This window comes from Rana temporaria, chromosome 12, assembly GCF_905171775.1.
Source record: "Rana temporaria chromosome 12, aRanTem1.1, whole genome shotgun sequence".
NCBI classification, from domain to species: Eukaryota; Metazoa; Chordata; class Amphibia; order Anura; family Ranidae; genus Rana; species Rana temporaria.
In genome coordinates this window covers 131,866,231-131,884,281 of record NC_053500.1, presented here as the reverse complement: position 1 = coordinate 131,884,281, position 18,051 = coordinate 131,866,231, and the positions used below count along the sequence as shown (strand labels likewise).

The window sequence follows — 18,051 nt, the reverse complement described above, 5'->3', positions numbered from 1 at the left end:
GGGGAAATGGCTGCATATGTTGAGGGACATGGCTGCATATGTGAGGAAAATGGCTGCAATATGTTTGGGGACATGGCTGCAATATGTTTGGGGACATGGCTGCATATGTGGGGGACATGGCTGCATATGTGGGGGGACATGGCTGCATTTGGGGACACATTTAAAAGAAAATGTATCGGTATTCGGTATCGGCGAGTACATAAAAAAAAGTATCGGTACTTGGACTCAGTCCTAAAAAAGTGGTATCGGGACAACCCTAATTTTTACCAAGAAATCACTTTGAAGAACACCCTCCAGTATTTCTGGCTGTGGCCATCTTGAGTAAGGGCAGATGATTCATGTAGCATTTATTTCCTGGGATCCATCTGCCCTTGGCTTAGGCATGCAGACCAAAGGGTGTACTTAGCTGAGAAAAGCCCTCCTGAAGAATCGTGGCATGTATGACATCATTTGCTTAGGCCTGGAAATCAGGAAGTAACTGAAGAAAGGATTAAAAAATCATCACTCTTCTAAACCCCCCTCCCCATGGCATGAAAAACGGTCGTGTGTACGCGCCATTAGGATCGGTAAGTTGGAAATCCTATCATTTTTTGGTTTAGGTAGGCTTTAAGCTGGAACAGCTTGCCTGTTGCCTCAGGGGCTAAAGATGTGAACAAAGGTTCATTTAACGGGACCGTAGCAGATGGCGGTAAATGTGGAATTAGCCAGTTTTTTTAAATCCTATTTTATTTATATATATATATATACAGTAAACACACACAGCGCAATTGTTTTATTTTTTTTGCGTTTTATTTTTTTTCTATACAATCAATGATTGATTCTTGCATGAAGACCTTTGTAGATATAGTCCCCCTCTTGAATTTCACGGAAACGCAAAGGAGGCGACGCTTCCAACCATGATTGCGAGTCCTCTGTCGCTGTCAGCCAGCAGCTAATGTCCGTGCCGCTACTCCGATGTCAATGGCTTTCTTCACAGAGGACATCTACCCATGGAAGTAGATGGCATACAAATACCATCCACAGATCTGCAAGATATTAAAAATAAACCATTCAAAGTACTGTACCGTGATTTGTTTCTAACAAATGTATTTACAAATCCAACGGTGTGACTTAAAGGGGCTGTAAAAGTACAATTTATTTTTTTCCTAAATAGCTTCCTTTACCTTAGTGCAGCCCTCCTTCACTTACCTCATCCTTCCATTTTGCTTTTAAATGTCCTTATTTCTTCTGAGAAATCCTCACTTCCTGTTCTTCTGTCTGTAACTCCACACAGTAATGCAAGGCTTTCTCCCTGGTGTGGAGTGTCGTGCTCGCCCCCTCCCTTGGACTATGGGAGAGTCAGGACGCCCACTAACACACAGCTCCTTTCTCTATCTGCAATGTAGAGAGCGTCCTGACTCTCCTGTAGTCCAAGGGAGGGGGCGAGCACGACACTCCACACCAGGGAGAAAGCCTTGCATTACTGTGTGGAGTTACAGACAGAAGAACAGGAAGTGAGGATTTCTCAGAAGAAATAAGGACATTTAAAAGCAAAATGGAAGGATGAGGTAAGTGAAGGAGGACTGCACTAAGGTAAAGGAAGCTATTTAGGAAAAAATATATTGTACCTTTACAACCCCTTTAATGATCTACCAAACAAGTATATAGAGATTGGAGAATTGGGTCCCCAAATCAAAACTCCGAAAAATAGGGGGGGGGGGGGTGCAGACAGTTGGACTATCACAGTACTGATAAGCAAATAAAGTAAGGTATAAATGCACATATGTAAAAAAACAACTCAATTTTTATTAACCACTTAAGGACCCCTTCACGCCGATATACATCGGCAGAATGGCACGGCTGGGCACATCAACGTACCTGTACGTTGCCCTTTAAGCCCAGCCATGGGTTCGCGCCCCCCGCCGGGGCGTGCACGTGACCCGGTCCGAAGCTCAGTGACCGCGGGACTCGCGGACCCGATCGCCGCTGGAGTCCCGCGATCGGTCCCTGGAGCTGAAGAACGGGGAGAGCTGTGTGTAAACACAGCGCGCGCGACCCCATGGCTGGGCTTAAAGGGCAACGTACAAGTACGTTGATGTGCCCAGCCGTGCCATTCTGCCGACGTATATCGGCGTGAAGGGGTCCTTAAGTGGTTAATAAAAATTTCGTTATTTTTTTACATATGTGCATTTATACACAGCTTCCCCTGTTCTTCACTGTGGCGCCGTGATCGATCGTGTGTTCCCTTTTATAGGGAAACACAATTGATGATATCACACCTACAGCCACACCCCCCTACAGTTAGAAACAGACATGGGGGTCACACATAACCCCATCAGCGCCCCCTTGTGGTTAACTCCCAAACTGCAATTGTCATTTTCAGAGTAAACAATGCAATTTTTTGCTGTGAAAATGACAATGGTCCCAAAAATGTGTCAAAATTGTCCGAAGTGTCCGCCATAATGTCGCAGTCACAAAAAAAAAAATCGCTGATCGCCGCCATTAGTAGTAAAAAAAAAAAAATGTATAACATGCAATAAAACTATCCCCTATTTTGTAAATGCTATACATTTTGCGCAAACCAACTGATAAACGCTTATTGCGATTTTTTTTCTTTATCAAAAATAGGTAGAAGAATACGTATCGGCCTAAACTGAGGAAAAATAAAAAAAATTATATATTTTTGGGGGATATTTATTATAGCAAAAAGAAAAAAATATTATTTTTTTTTCTAAATTGTCGCTTTATTTTTGTTTATAGCGCAAAAAATAAAAACCACAGAGGTGATCAAATACCACCAAAAGAAAGCTCTATTTGTGGGGAAAAAAAGGACGCCAATGTTTGGGAGCCACGTCGCACGACCGCGCAATTGTCAGTTAAAGCGACGCAGTGCCGAATCGCAAAAACTGTCTGGGTCCTTTTAGCTGCCTAAAGGTCCGGGTCTTAAGTGGTTAATAAAATCTTTATAAAAGACAATAACATTCATATATAATTAAAAACATTTGGTGGCAGACCACACATATTACCAATAGAAGAATCCCCTCGATCTACCAAACAAAATGAATTAAAAAAAATAGTCGCAATAAATGCGACAACATACCTGAAATTCTCTGACTGTGCGACGCGTGTCACCACACATGAGGACGTAGGAGTTATCTGGAGGAAGAAAATTAGCATGAGCCAGTGACACAAACAGATGGAAACCAACTATTCAATAGTATATCTAAAGTGGAAGAAAAAACTGATCAGAATAATAAAATATATATATATAAATATATTTTATTCTACTCTATTCTAATATTTTTCTATTCGAATTTGAGTTCATTCTATATGAATTTCGAATTTCAGAAGATATATATATAAATGTAATTTTATATATATATATATATATATATATATATATATATATATATATATATATATATATATATATAAAAAATTACATTTATATATATATATATATAACCATCTTCTGAAATTCGAAATTCATATAGAATGAACTCAAATTCGAATAGAAAAATATTAGAATAGAGCAGAATTTTTTTTATATATATATTTTATTATTCTACTCTTCTAATATTTTTCTATTCGAATTTGAGTTCATTCTATATGAATTTCGAATTTCAGAAAATGGAAGATAGATAGAAGAAGCCAGGTCATATTCTATTGTATTTGATTACTTTCTATTAAATTCCATTCTGTTCTTTACTATTCTTTGATTTTCATTCTATTGTTTTATTATTTTATATTCTATTTTATTGTATTCTTTTTTAGAAATCGATTTTATATTTTTTTAGATTTTGATTCAAATTTGCTTTCAATTTTTATTCGAATTTGTTTTCGAATCAAATTGTTTTCGAATTCGATTGGAATAGAATTTGTTTTTGAATTCGATTCGAATATAAGTTGTTTTCGATGTTCGATCGAATTTCGTCTGCGCGTTTTCGATTCGAAAACGTTCGTTTGGATTCGGTAAATTCGTTAATATTACAATTCGGGAATTCGTATGCATCCGAATGTCCGAATAATGAAAAATGTGTCCGAATTTCGATTCGGAACGAAACAAAATGCACATGCCTAGTCTTTTCAAAACAGAAAGTGACAGTGCCTCTTTAACCCCTTAACGCCCGCCGCACGACTATTTACGTCCGCAAAATGGCACGGACAGGCAGATGGGCGTATATATACGTCCCTGCCTTCTAGCGGGTGGGGGGTCCGAACGGGACCCCCTCCGCTACGTGCTGCGGGCGGATTCACTCGGGGAGCGATCCGGGACGACGGCGCGGCTATTCGTTTATAGCCGCTCCGTCGCGATCGCTCCCCGGAGCTGAAGAACGGGGAGAGCCGTATGTAAACATGGCTTCCCCCTGCTTCACTGTGGCGGCGTATCGATCGAGTGATCCTTTTTATAAGGGAGACTCGATCGATGACGTCAGTCCTACAGCCACACCCCCTACAGTTGTAAACACACACTAGGTGAACCCTAACTCCTACAGCGCCCCCTGTGGTTAACTCCCAAACTGCAACTGTCATTTTCACAGTAAACAATGCAATTTAAATGCATTTTTTGCTGTGAAAATGACAATGGTCCCAAAAATGTGTCAAAATTGTCCGAAGTGTCCGCCATAATGTCGCAGTCACGAAAAAAATCGCTGATCGCCGCCAATAGTAGTAAAAAAAAATTTTTTACAAAAATGCAATAAAACTATCCCCTATTTTGTAAACGCTATAAATTTTGCGAAAACCAATCGATAAACGCTTATTGCGATTTTTTTTTTTTACCAAAAATAGGTAGAAGAATACGTATCGGCCTAAACTGAGGGGAAAAAAATGTTTTATATATGTTTTTGGGGGATATTTATTATAGCAAAAAGTAAAAAATATTGCATTTTTTTCAAAATTGTCGCTCTATTTTTGTTTATAGCGCAAAAAATAAAAACCGCAGAGGTGATCAAATACCACCAAAAGAAAGCTCTATTTGTGGGGAAAAAAGGACGCCAATTTTGTTTGGGAGCCACGTAGCACGACCGGGCAGGGGCGGACTGACCATTCGGTCCGTCGGGCACTGCCCGAGGGCCCGTGGTGGGGGGGGCCCGGGCTGGCTCAGTCCGCCCATGGAGGTGCCTGCAGCAGCGTCAGCTTCTACACAATGAAAAAAACCCAGAGAAAGCAGTGCCTTGGATCCCTCTAGCTAGGTTGATGTGGCTGCGCTGTTGTATGAGAGGCTTGTGAGGTGTGAGCTGGAGATGGATGGAGCCGTGCGGGGATTTACAGTGACAGGCGCTCCGGCCACCTCTCCCCCCTGTGGAATTCAGCTGAGGGGGCGGGGCCGTAAGTCACTGCCGCGGAGGACTGTCTGTGAAGGAGCTGCTGGACTCGGAGGCAGAGTGAATTGCACAGCCACAGGCATGGCATCCACACAGACCTGCCTGTGCAGAAGCAGGTCAGTGTCATAATGAAAGCACTGTCTGTGTCTCATCTGTGGTATAAGAGCCATGCTGATTGTTACTTTACCTTCTTTCCCTGTGCTGTGTCTGTGCTTATTTACCAGGTAGCAGGTCAGGTGCTATTCACTAGTGCACATGATGAGCCATCTATCCCGGCCAGCTCATCCCTCCCAAGCCTCTAATACAACAGCCACATCATCCTAGCTAGCAGGATTTAATGGTTCAAGACACTGCTTTCTCGGGGGTACAGACTCGTTTTTTTTTTTTATTGTGTATGATAAGCTGCCACTGCTCCGGGCACCTCCAGGTTTCGGACTGAGCCGGCCCGGGCCCTCCCACCACGGGGCCCTCAGGCAGTGCCCAACTGACCGAATGGTCAGTCCGCCCCTGCACACTGATATCTGGTACACTGAACGCCACTCAGTGTATAGATATCAGTGTTATATATAGGGAATAGCACTTAGACCTGATTTACATTGAAGCAATATACCATGCGATTTGACATGTCAAATCGCATGGTAATAGCACTACCCGAATCGGTGCGATGCCCCATTTCTGGCGCAGCACCGATTCCCAAAAGTAGTTTCTGTATAACCTTTGGCGACTTCTTGGTGCAATTTCCATAGACATCTGTGTATGGAATCCGCACAGACGTCTCTGAAATCACCCGCCAAATTCACACTGACATGCGGGTATGAAATCGTGCGAGTTTAGCTGAACTGTCTCACACAATTTCATTCCCGCTGTCAGTGTGAACCTGGACTAAGGCCTGATTCACATCTATGGCATTTTTTGTGCTTTTTGCATTTTGTAGATTTGCACAACAGTCCATTTAACATGGTTTCCTATGGAACACGTTCTGTAGTGCAAATCTGCAAAATGCAAAAAGCACTAAAAATGCATACTGTAGGTGTGAATCCAGCCTAAGTGAGTGTTATTCCCTATATATATATATTCCTTACGTTGGTGGTCAGTAGGAAGAATGTCCCTTACATTGGTGATCAGTGGGAAGAATGTTCCTTACATTGGTGATCAGTGGGAAGAATGTCCCTTACATTGGTGGTCAGTGGGAAGAATGTTCCTTACATTGGTGATCAGTGAGAAGAATGCCCCTTACATTGGTGATCAGTGGGAAGAATGTCCCTTACATTGGTGATCAGTGGGAAGAATGTCCCTTACATTGGTGATCAGTGGGAAGAATGTTCCTTACATTGGTGATCAGTGGGAAGAATGTCCCTTACATTGGTGGTCAGTGGGAAGAATGTCCCTTACATTGGTGATCAGTGAGAAGAATGCCCCTTACATTGGTGATCAGTGAGAAGAATGTCCCTTACATTGGTGATCAGTGAGAAGAATGTCCCTTACATTGGTGATCAGTGAGAAGAATGTTCCTTACATTGGTGATCAGTGAGAAGAATGTCCCATACATTGGTGAATAATGGGAAGAATGTTCCTTACATTGGTGATCAGTGAGAAGAATGTCCCTTACATTGGTGATCAGTGAGAAGAATGTCCCTTACATTGGTGATCAGTGAGAAGAATGTCCCTTACATTGGTGATCAGTGAGAAGAATGTTCCTTACATTGGTGATCAGTGGGAAGAATGTTCCTTACATTGGTGATCAGTGGGAAGAATGTTCCTTACATTGGTGGTCAGTGGGAAGAATGTCCCTTACATTGGTGATCAGTGAGAAGAATGTTCCTTACATTGGTGATCAGTGGGAAGAATGTCCCTTACATTGGTGATGAGTGGGAAGAATGTTCCTTACATTGGTGATCAGTGGGAAGAATGTTCTTTACATTGGTAGTCAGTGAAAATGATTTAAAGTAAATACAATTATTTAAAAAAAATGTAAAACACACCCATAATCCCTTCACACACTCTATATAAAAAGGGTTATGTAGGATGAGCATATGTATGTAAACAATAATGGATACATGTATAGTATCCACCAGAACATCAGAGTGAGAGCAATTCTAGGGCCATAATTCATAGTTAAAGGGGTTGTATGGGTTCAGTTTTTTTTTTTTTTTTTAATAACAAACATGTTATACTTACCTCCACTGTGCAGTTTGTTTTGCACAAAGTGGCCCCGATCGTCATCTTCTGGGGTCCCACGGAGGCTCTCACGGTTCCTCCCCGCAAGAGCTAACCCCCTCTGGGAAGCTCTCTCCCGAGTGGGTTACCTTGCAGGTGCACTCCTGTGTGATACACTTGGCGGCCATACCCGATAAGTGTATGACTCAGCCCCACCCCCTGGCGTGCAACAACATTAATTTGATTGACAGCAGTGAGAGCCAATGGCTGCGCTGCTATCAATCTAACCAATGAAGAGCCGATTGGAAAGCTATGCGGGAATATTGTGCTAATTTATGAAAACCTTAATTTCGAAAATGTACCATTGTTGCACTTTAATGTACATTTTATTTTTCTTTAATTCCTATAATAAACATTTATTTGTAACATAGCATCCAGAAATTCTTTGAATGCATGCAATATGGGCAGTGCAATATGTAGGTAGGATTTGTGTGGATGCAGCTTGAACGTGGGCAGGGACACATGGGCAGAGACACAGGGGGCCCCATGATCTCCTTTTGCCCGGGGGCCCCATGAGCTGTCAGTCCGCCCCTGCGACCGGGGCTTAAGTGGTTAAATACTGAAGCCACCATGAAAGCCAGGCCACTGGCAATTCCAGAGCGTAACATTTCTATAGTAGGTTTCCTTTAATGCTTTACACACCTACGCATTCCTTCTTTGGAACTCTCAGAATTCAGGGAGAAAAAATGTTCTGTTTTCTTTATTGGGGAAAAAAAAAGAAAACCGTATTTTACTTTCCTATATTTTCTCGGTACCACCCTTTAACTGGCAGCAATTATCTACTCTGGAGTCAAGCTGGCCCACCGCCAGCACACAATACCACTAACCCCATCCTAATCACAGAGGCACTTACTGACAAGAATGTGAGAAGGCCAGGCTCAGGCCAGATGTTTATCGGGATCTTTTCCTGTTAAATGCGTTTCGGTAGGAAATTTTTAAGACGCTTCAATTGAACGTACTCTGCAAATCCCATTTTCTATTATGGGCAGACCAGTAAATGAAATCCAGACTTCATAAACATTCAGATCGCTGCGTAGTTTATAGAAAACCCACTATAGAGTCTTCTTTCAAACTGTTTTTATACACTAGGGGCCAGATTCACGTAGAATTGCGGCGGCGTAACGTATCGTAGATACGTTACACCGCCGCAAGTTTTCATCGCAAGTGCCTGATTCACAGAGCACTTGCAATGAAAACCTACGCTGGCAGCCTCCGGCGTAAGCCCGCGTAATTTAAATGGGCGTGTGCCATTTAAATTAGGCGCGCTCCTGCGTCGGACCTACTGCGCATGCTCCGTTTCGCAATTCCCGTCGTGCTTTGCGCGCAGTGACGTCATTTTTTCGAACGGCGACGCGCGTAGCGTAATTCCGTATTCCCGGACGGCTTACGCAAACGACGTTCATTTTTAAATTTCGACGCGGGAACGACGGCCATACTTTATACAGCAATACGATTGCTGTGTAAAGTTAAGGCAGGTCAAATAACGACTAACTTTGCGACGGGAAACTAGACTAGCGGCGACGTAGCGAACGCGAAAATCCGTCGTGAATCGCCGTAACTCCTAATTTGCATACCCGACGCTGGTTTACGACGCAAACTCCCCCCAGCGGCGGCCGCGGTACTGCATCCTAAGATCCGACAGTGTAAAACAATTACACCTGTCGGATCTTATGGATATCTATGCGTAACTGGCTCTATGAATCAGTCGCATAGATAGAAACAGAGATACGACGGCGTATCAGGAGAAACGCCGTCGTATCTCTTTTGTAAATCTGGCACTAGGACCCTATGCTAGATATCCATTTTGGAGCCAATATATAAAGACAGAAGAGGACCTGTCTCGCCACCTATGCCTCAGATCTTTGCTCTCTTGAAGAACTACACCAGCCAAATATATTTGCCATCCTGCGGCACTTCTAGGTGTCCTGTAGTGACTTAGTGGTTGGTGGGCTAAACCACAGTGGGTGGCAAGGGAAGCAGATATCTTCAACATCTGTACGATGGTCAGATGCTGAAGAGTCCTCAGCTGGCTTAGCTGTTCAATAGAACAAAGCCCAAGGCGCGGGTAGTGGGATAGCTAGTAACAAGACCAGTGATGGCGAACCTTGGCACCCCCGATGTTTTGGAACTACATTTCCCATGATGCTCATGCACTCTTCAGTGAAGTTGCGCATCATGGGAAATGTAGTTCCAAAACATCTGGGGTGCCAAGGTTCGCCATCACTGAACTAGACAAACTCTGCAGAAGATTCTGCAACTGGCCTCCATTCAAGAGACTGAAAATCTAAGGAAGGGCAGGTGTCCTGTAGTGATATAGTGATTGGTGGGTTAAACCCAGGGGCGGACTGACCATTGGGACTCTCGGGCACTGCCGGAGGGCCCCATGCCACTAGGGGGACCCATCAGGGTTGCCAGGCTCAATAAAACCAGGGACAGTATGTAAAAATCTGTGTTTTTTTTTTTACATCTGTCCCTGATATGTCTGAAACCGACATGCTTTTGATGTGAAAATTCTGAGATTTTAGCTGCCCGGCCTCTGCACTGCCTCCAGATGTGGTGGCCATCTGTAAGCCTGGGGGCCCCATAATCTTCATCTTCTATTGCCCAGGGGCCCCATGAGTTGTCAGTCCACCCCTGGTTAAACCACAGCGGTTGGTGGGGGAAACGGGTATATTCAACATCTGGAAGCTGGTCAGAAGCTAAAGATTCCTCAGCTGGCTTAGCTGTTCAAAAGAGCAAAGGTCCAAGGCACGGGCGGTAGGACAGGTAGTAACTACCCAAACACTTCAGTCTAGAGGACTTATGTAGGTTGGCCATGATTATCTAGGGAGGGGCTGTATGATGCGGGGCAATGAGCATCATTTAACCCAAAAGTGGAGCATTGCCTTAGGAGGTTGGTCAAATGTAGAAGATTCTTATACTGGGCTAACCATTCGAGAAAATGAAAATCTAAGGCAGGACAGCTGTCCTGTAATGGCTTAGTGGTTGGTGGGTTAAACGACAGCGGGTGGCAATACGAAGCAAGTATCTTCAACATCTGAAAGCTGGTCAGAAGCTAAAAATTCCTCAGCTGGCTTAGCTGAGTGTTCAATAGAGCAAGGTCCAAGGCACGGGTGGTGGGACAGGTAGTAACTAGACAAACTCTACAGTCTAAAAGACTAATGTTGGTTGCCCATGATTATCTAGAGAGGAGTTGAATAGTGCCGGGCATCATTTGACCCAAAAGTGGAGTATCGCCAATGGAAGTTGGTCAAATGGTGAAGATTCTTTAGTAGAGAACGAAGATCCAGGGCAGGACAACTGGACAAGTAGGATCTTGACTACCTCTTAAGTCTAGAGGACTGCATGAGGTTTGGCCATAACTACCTAGGTACATAGGAAGAGGTTGGCTGATGCTGAGCATTATTTGACCCAAACGTGGACAGTGGGCATCATTTGACCTAAAAGTGGAACATTGCCTAAGGAGGTTGGTCAAATGCAGAAGATTCTTCTACTGTCCTAACTGTTCAAGAGAACGAAAATGTAAGGCAGGGCAAGTGTCCTGTAGTTACATAGTGGTTGAGGGGGTTAAACCACAACAGTTGGCAGGGAAAGCAAGTGCCTGTAACATCTGAAAGCTGGTCAGAAGCTATAAATTCCTCAGCTGGCTTAGCTGTTCAATAGAGCAAGGTCCAAGGCACGGGTGGTGGGACAGGTAGTAACTAGACAAACTCTACAGTCTAAAAGACTAATTTTGGTTGCCCATGATTATCTAGAGAGGAGTTGACTAGTGCCGGGCATCATTTGACCCAAAAGTGGAGTATCGCCAATGGAAGTTGGTCAAATGGTAAAGATCCTTTATTAGAGAACGAAGATCCAGGGCAGGACAACTGGACAAGTAGGATCTTGACTACCTCTTAAGTCTAGAGGACTGCATGAGGTTTGGCCATAACTACCTAGGTACATAGGGAGAGGTTGGCTGATGCTGATCATTATTTGACCCAAACGTGGACAGTGGGCATCATTTGACCTAAAAGTGGAACGTTGCCAAAGGAGGTTGGTCAGTCAAATGCAGAAGATTCTTCTACTGTCCTAACTGTTCAAGAGAACAAAAATATAAGGCAGGACAAGTGTCCTATAGTGACATAGTGGTTGATGGGGTTAAACCACAGCTGTTGGCAGGGAAAGCAAGTGTCTGTAACATCTGAAAGCTGATCAGAAGCTAAAGATTCCTCAGCTGGCTTAGCTATTTAGTAGGGCAAAGGTCCAAGGCATGGGTGGTGGGACAGGTAGTAGCTAGATAAAGTCTGCTGGGTAATTGACTAATGTAGGTTGGCCATGATTATCTAGGGCGGTGTTGGATAGTATCTGGCATCATTTGACCCAAAAGTGGAGTATCGCCAATGGAAGTTGGTCAAATGCTGACATTTCTTCAGTAGAGAACGAAGATCCAAGGCAGGACAACCTGACAAGTAGGATCTTGACTACTTCTTAAGTCTAGAGGACTACATGAGGTTTGGTCATAACTACCTAAGGACATAGGGAGAGGTTGGATGTCGCTGAGCATTATTTGACCCAAAAGTGGACAGTCTGTGGAAGACAGCAGGTGGTGGACAATCAATCTTGCAATAAGAGCTGCAGCTATGTTATCAGAAGGTGTAAAGTAACTGACAAACCTTAAGGGACCTGAGGCTGAAGTTGGCCAGATGCCGATAGGCAACTACATATAAAGTGTGCTCCCTGTAAAAAATGAGAACCTGTCTCGCCACTCATTCCTCCAATCTTTGCTCTCTTGATGAACTACACTGGCCTAATATATTTGCCATCTGGAAACACTTCTATGTGTCCTGTAATAACATGGTGGTTGGCACGTAGAACTGCAGCAGGTGATGGGGGAAGAAGGCATCCTCAACATCTGGAAGCTGGTTAGATGCTGGAAATTCTTCAGACGGCTTCTCCAGCGAGCATAGCCATTCTATAGAATAATATTCCAAGGCACAGGCAGCGGAACAGGTAGGAACTAAACAAACTCTGCAGTCTAGCGGACAAATGGGGGTTGACCACGACTACCTAGGGAGATGAGGGGTTGGATGAAATTGGGCATTATATGATCCAAAAATGGGAAAATGCTGAAAGCTTCCAATCAACGGTTCGTGGAAGACAGCAAGAGGTTCTCTTGCACTAATGGCTGCTGTTATTTTCACTATCCATCAACACTTCTGGATGCCCTGTAGTAACATGGTGGTTGGTGGGTGGAACCACAGCAGGTGGCACATGAAACAGGCTTCTTCTGCATTTGAAACTTGGTCAGATGCTGAAGATTCTTCAGTCATCTAAGTTATTAAAAGAGTGAAAATTTAAGGAACGGGTAGCTGGACAGGTCGGACTCAGAACTAGGCAACCTCTGTAGTCTAGACTCTAGAGTACTATGTGGTGGTTGGCCATAACTACTTAATGCCATGGAGGTGTTGGATAAAGCTGGTAAGATGCTGAAGATTCTCCAGCTAGCATAGCCATTCTATAGAGTAATATTCCAAGGCACGGGCAGCGGAACTGGTAGGAAATAGACAAACTCTGCAGTCTAGTGGACAAATGGGGGTTGAACGTGACTACCAAGGGGTTGGATGAAATTGGGCATTATATGATCCAAAAGTGGAAAAGTGCTGAAGGCTTCTAATCTAATATATATATATATATATATATATATATATATATATATATATATATATAAAATCTTTTTTTTATTTATTTTTTATCTTTTCTAAAATAAAATAACTTTAACTTTTTACATGATCTACTCATGTGCCTTTAGGGCCAGTTCACACCAGACGCAGTTTCGTTCAGTTTCGTGTGCATTTTTTCTGTACTAAAAATGCATGCACAGTGTTTTCCATGTCTTCCAATGGCTCTAGTTGTCTCTAGTTCACACCATGCAGTCAGTTTTCGGTGCAGAAACTGACCGGAAACTGACTGCATGGTGTGAACTAGAGCCATTGGAATACATGGAAAACACTGTGCATGCATTTTGTGGAGAAAAAAGCACACGGAACTGAACGGGACTGCGTTTGGTGTGAACTGGCCCTTAAAGGAGTTCTCTGACCTAAAACTTTTAACCCCCGCTGTGCCCGGGCTGTAAAACTATACAAAATAAACTGTCACTTACCTGCCTACGATCCCCCGTTGTTCCGATATCGCCGTCCCGTTCTCCGGTCCCAGTCTCTTCCGCTTCCTGTGTGTCGGTGACTCATAGTGCGCTCAGCCTATCAGCGGCCGCGACGGGACATTGCTGCGGCCGCTGATAGGCTGAGCGCACTATGAGTCACCGACACACAGGAAGCGGAAGAGACCGGGACCGGAGAACGGGACGGCGATATCGGAACAACGGGGGATCGTAGGCAGGTAAGTGACAGTTTATTTTGTATAGTTTTACAGCCCGGGCACAGCGGGGGTTAAAAGTTTTAGGTCACAGAACTCCTTTAAAGTAAGGTGACCAGATTTTTAAAATGAAATCCGGGGACATATTTTTTGTTTACTAGTAATGGCAACAATCAGCACTCTCTGCCCGTCGCCGCCCGCTTCACAGCCTCTCAAGTCTAAGGCCCCTTTCAGTAATGATCCGCCCCGTGAACCTCCGCTTGCTCAGCAGGGATCGCTCCGTTGATCCCCGCTGAGCCGGCGGATGACAGGGCGGTCCCCGCACACTGTACAGGGACCGCCCTGTCCTTTCTCCGCTCTCCCCTATGGGGGGGGATCAGATGAACACGGACCGTCTGTCCGTGTTCACCCGATCCGATCCGCCAGACGGTTGGAAAAGTAGGTTTTTCCTCCCTCACACTTTGGCGGATCGGAGCAGGGCGGATGTCAGCGGGCATGTCACCGCTGACATCCGCGGCTCCATAGAGGAGCACGGAGCGCTCGTTCAGGTCCGCCTAAAAAACTGGCAGGCGTACCTGAACGGGCCGCGCGTGTGAAAGAGCCCTTACTTATCGGGCCCGGCTACTACTGGATGGGGAGCGGAGGAAGATCACTCCGCCAGGGTAGGCAAGGATATAGGCAGGTGGCTGGCCAGGATTTGAGCCAAGGCAGAAGAACATGCGAGCGACGCTGAATGGGCATGCGCCCGAAACTGAAGAAATATTCCCTCCGCTCTGACTAGCACATGATCATCAGAAAGGGGCACAGATAATGGGAAAAATACAACCCCCCTATGCTAGTAGGCACGGTGGAGCGGGGGTGTGTAATTCAAATTTTTTTATTTTAATTCTGCACTGACTGTCTTTGAAATTGCTCCTGCACCCTATTAAATCCAATCTGGGGACAAAACCAGGGACAGACTTGGTCTGGGGACAGTGTCCTCAATCAGGGGACTGTCCCCTGAAACTGAGGATGTCTGGTCACCCTACCTTAAAGTCCACTTCCCTAGTTGCTAGTTTTCATCTATCTTTCCGCTGTACCCCTTAATAACCCAGCTGTGTTTAGCATCTTACCTCTTAAAGCTCCTACTCGTCTCATCACATTCTCAGAGAAAGTTTCAGTTCTTTGTTTTGTTCCTCCCTTATATACTTAATCCAGCTTCCTTCTGGGAACTCCAGTGACACAATGATGCACACGAAGTTGGGCAGGTCCAAAAAAACATCATACTGCTAAATTTTGGAAATGCAATTGTGAAGTACTATTGGGCACTGTTACAAATGATGACAACCATAAGTTTCTGCATAACTATTGCAATACATTAAAACCCTGGATTGTGAGCATAATTCGTTCCAGAAACATGCTTGTAATCCAAAGCACTTGTATATCAAAGCATTTTTCTTTTTTACAGGGTATAGAAGAGAAGAGAGGCGCCTCTAAGTGTAGCAATAAGTTGCTAAATGTTCTACCTTCATAAAATGTAACCATATTGCTACACTTAGAGGCTCCTCTCTTCTTTTTTATACTCAGTTGTGACATGACGCTACTTGTATATCAAGACATCGCTTGTATATCAAGGCAAAATTTATTAACCACTTCATTACTGTGCACTTAAACCCCCTTCGTGCCCAGACCAATTTTCAGCTTTCAGCGCTGACGCATTTTGAATGACAATTGCGCGGTCATACAACACTGTACCCAAATTATATTTTTATCATTTTTTTCCCACAAATAGAGCTTTCTTTTGGTGGTATTTGATCACCTCTGCGATTTTTTATTTTTGCGCTATAAACAAAAAAAGACAGTAAATTTGGAAAAAAAAACACAATATTTTTTACTTTTTGTTATAATAATATCTCAATTTTTTTTTTTTTTTTTTCCTCAGTTTAGGCCGATACGTATTCTTCTACATATTTTTGTTTAAAAAAATCGCAATAAGCGTATTTGATCGGTTTGCGCAAAAGTTATAGCACCTACAAAATAGGGGATAGATTTATGATTTATTTTTTTATTTTTTACTAGTAATGGCGGCGATCTGCGTTTTTTTTTTTTGTCAGGCCTGTGATATTGCGACGGACATATCGGACACTTTTGACACAAATTTGGGACCATTCAAATTTATACAGCGATCAGTGCTATAAAAATGCACTAATTTCTGTATAAATGTGACTGGCAGGGAAGGGGTTAACACTAGGGGGTGAGGAAGGGGTTAAATGTGTATCCTGGGTGTGTTCTAACTGTGTGGGGGGAGGGGACTGACTGGGGGAGGTGACCGATGCTGTGTCACTGTGTACAAGGGACACAGATCGGTCTCCTCTCTCCCTGACAGGACGTGGAGCTCTGTGTTTACACACAGAGCTCCCTGTCCCTGCTGTCACCGCTGATCGCGTGTACCCGGCGGACATCACGGCCGCCAGGTACACGCATCGGCTTCCCAGCGATGCGCCAGCACAGTGTTTACCCGCTGTGCGCCCCCCAGCGGCGAGCGCGGGTAATGCACAAAAAAAGACGTCCACAGCACTTGAGAGCCGTGCTGTGGACGTCTTTTGTCTATAGCGCGGATCTCAAGTGGTTAAAAAATTTTGCTTGTCTTGCAAAACGCTCTCAAACCAAGGTGTTACTGTGTGTATATATATATAGATCTATATACTAACCACAACCTACAAAGCCATCCACAACTCTGCCCCGAGCTACATCACCAATCTTGTCTCCAAACATATTCCAAACCATCCTCTCCGCTCTTCTGAAGACCTCCTACTGTCAAGCTCTCTCGTCTCCTCCTCCCGTGCTCGTCTCCAGGATTTCTCCAGAGCCTCTCCCATCCTCTGGAACTCACTACCTCAACATGTCCGGCTATCCCCTACTCTTGCTACCTTCAGGCGATCCCTGAAAACTCACCTCTTCAGGGAAGCCTATCACGTCTCCAACTAATCTTTTACCACTTCCATCAGCTCATTCCCCATAGTTACAACCTTTTGTACCACCTGCCCCACCCTATTAGATTGTAAGCTCTTCTGAGCAGGACCCTCTTAATCCTCTTGTATTTTTATTGTATTGTAACTGTATTGTCTCCCTTTTATATTGTAAAGCACTGCGCAAACTGTTGGCGCTATATAAATCCTGTATAATAATAATATATATATATTAATATATATATATAAATATATATATCGATATTTATATCTATATAGATATAGATCTATATCTATAGATATATTTATATATATAGTATAACAATAATCAGTTATGTTATCAGTTTTATTATCAGTTTTGGGCTAGATTCAGGTAGGGGGACGTAATTTTGTGCGGGCGTAGCGTATCCTATTTACGCTACGCCTCCACAACTTAGACGGGCAAGTGCAGTATTCACAAAGCACTTGCTCCGTAAGTTGCGGCGGTGTAGCGTAAATCAGCCGGCGTAAGCGCGCCGAATTCAAATTGAGAAGAGGTGGGCGTGTTTTATGTTAATAAAACATGACCCCACGTAAATGACGTCTCTAACGAACGGCGCATGCGCCGTTCGTGAAAGAATCCCAGTGCGCATGCTCAAAATTTTGCCGCAAATCGTCAATGATTTAGACGTGAACGTAACTTACGTACAACCGTATTCGCGAACGACTTACGCAAACGACGTAACAATTTCAAAATTCGACGCGGGAATGACGTCCATACTTAACATTGGTTGCTCCTCCTATAGCAGGAGCAACGTTACGCCGGAAAAAGCCGTATGCAAACGACGTAAAAAATTCCGCCGGGCGTACGTACGTTTGTGAATCGGCGTAACTAGGTCATTTACATATTCTACGCCGAAAACGACGGAAGCGCCACCTAGCGGCCAGCGTAAATATGCACCCTAAGATACAACGGCGTAAGAGACTTACGCCAGTCGGATCTTAGCCTAATTTCGCCGTATCTTGCTTTCTGAATACAGAAAGAAGATACGCCGGCGCAGCTTTGAATTTACGCGGCGTATCTATAGATACGCCGGCGTAAATTCTTGCTGAATCTAGCCCTTTGTCTTTGAGGTTCTCCAATGTCCCTCCAGCTCAGTGCTGTAGTGACCTGCTTGGGTTCTGTATAGAGGTCGTTCTTCGGAGTGCCCACCAGGGGGGGCGCTAGCTCGCCTCTCTCAATGGAA

General features: G+C 44.1%; 1 long non-coding RNA gene across 1 annotated transcript; it reads right to left on the bottom strand.

Annotated features, from left to right (window-relative positions):
• Positions 1-770: 770 nt before the first annotated feature.
• LOC120918874 lies at positions 771-15,093 on the bottom strand. The gene is made up of 3 exons (XR_005744482.1): positions 14,990-15,093; positions 3,080-3,135; positions 771-1,025 (listed from the first exon to the last, which is right to left on the bottom strand). It is a non-coding gene; the product is annotated as an uncharacterized LOC120918874 (long non-coding RNA).
• Between the last annotated feature and the right edge of the window lie 2,958 nt (positions 15,094-18,051).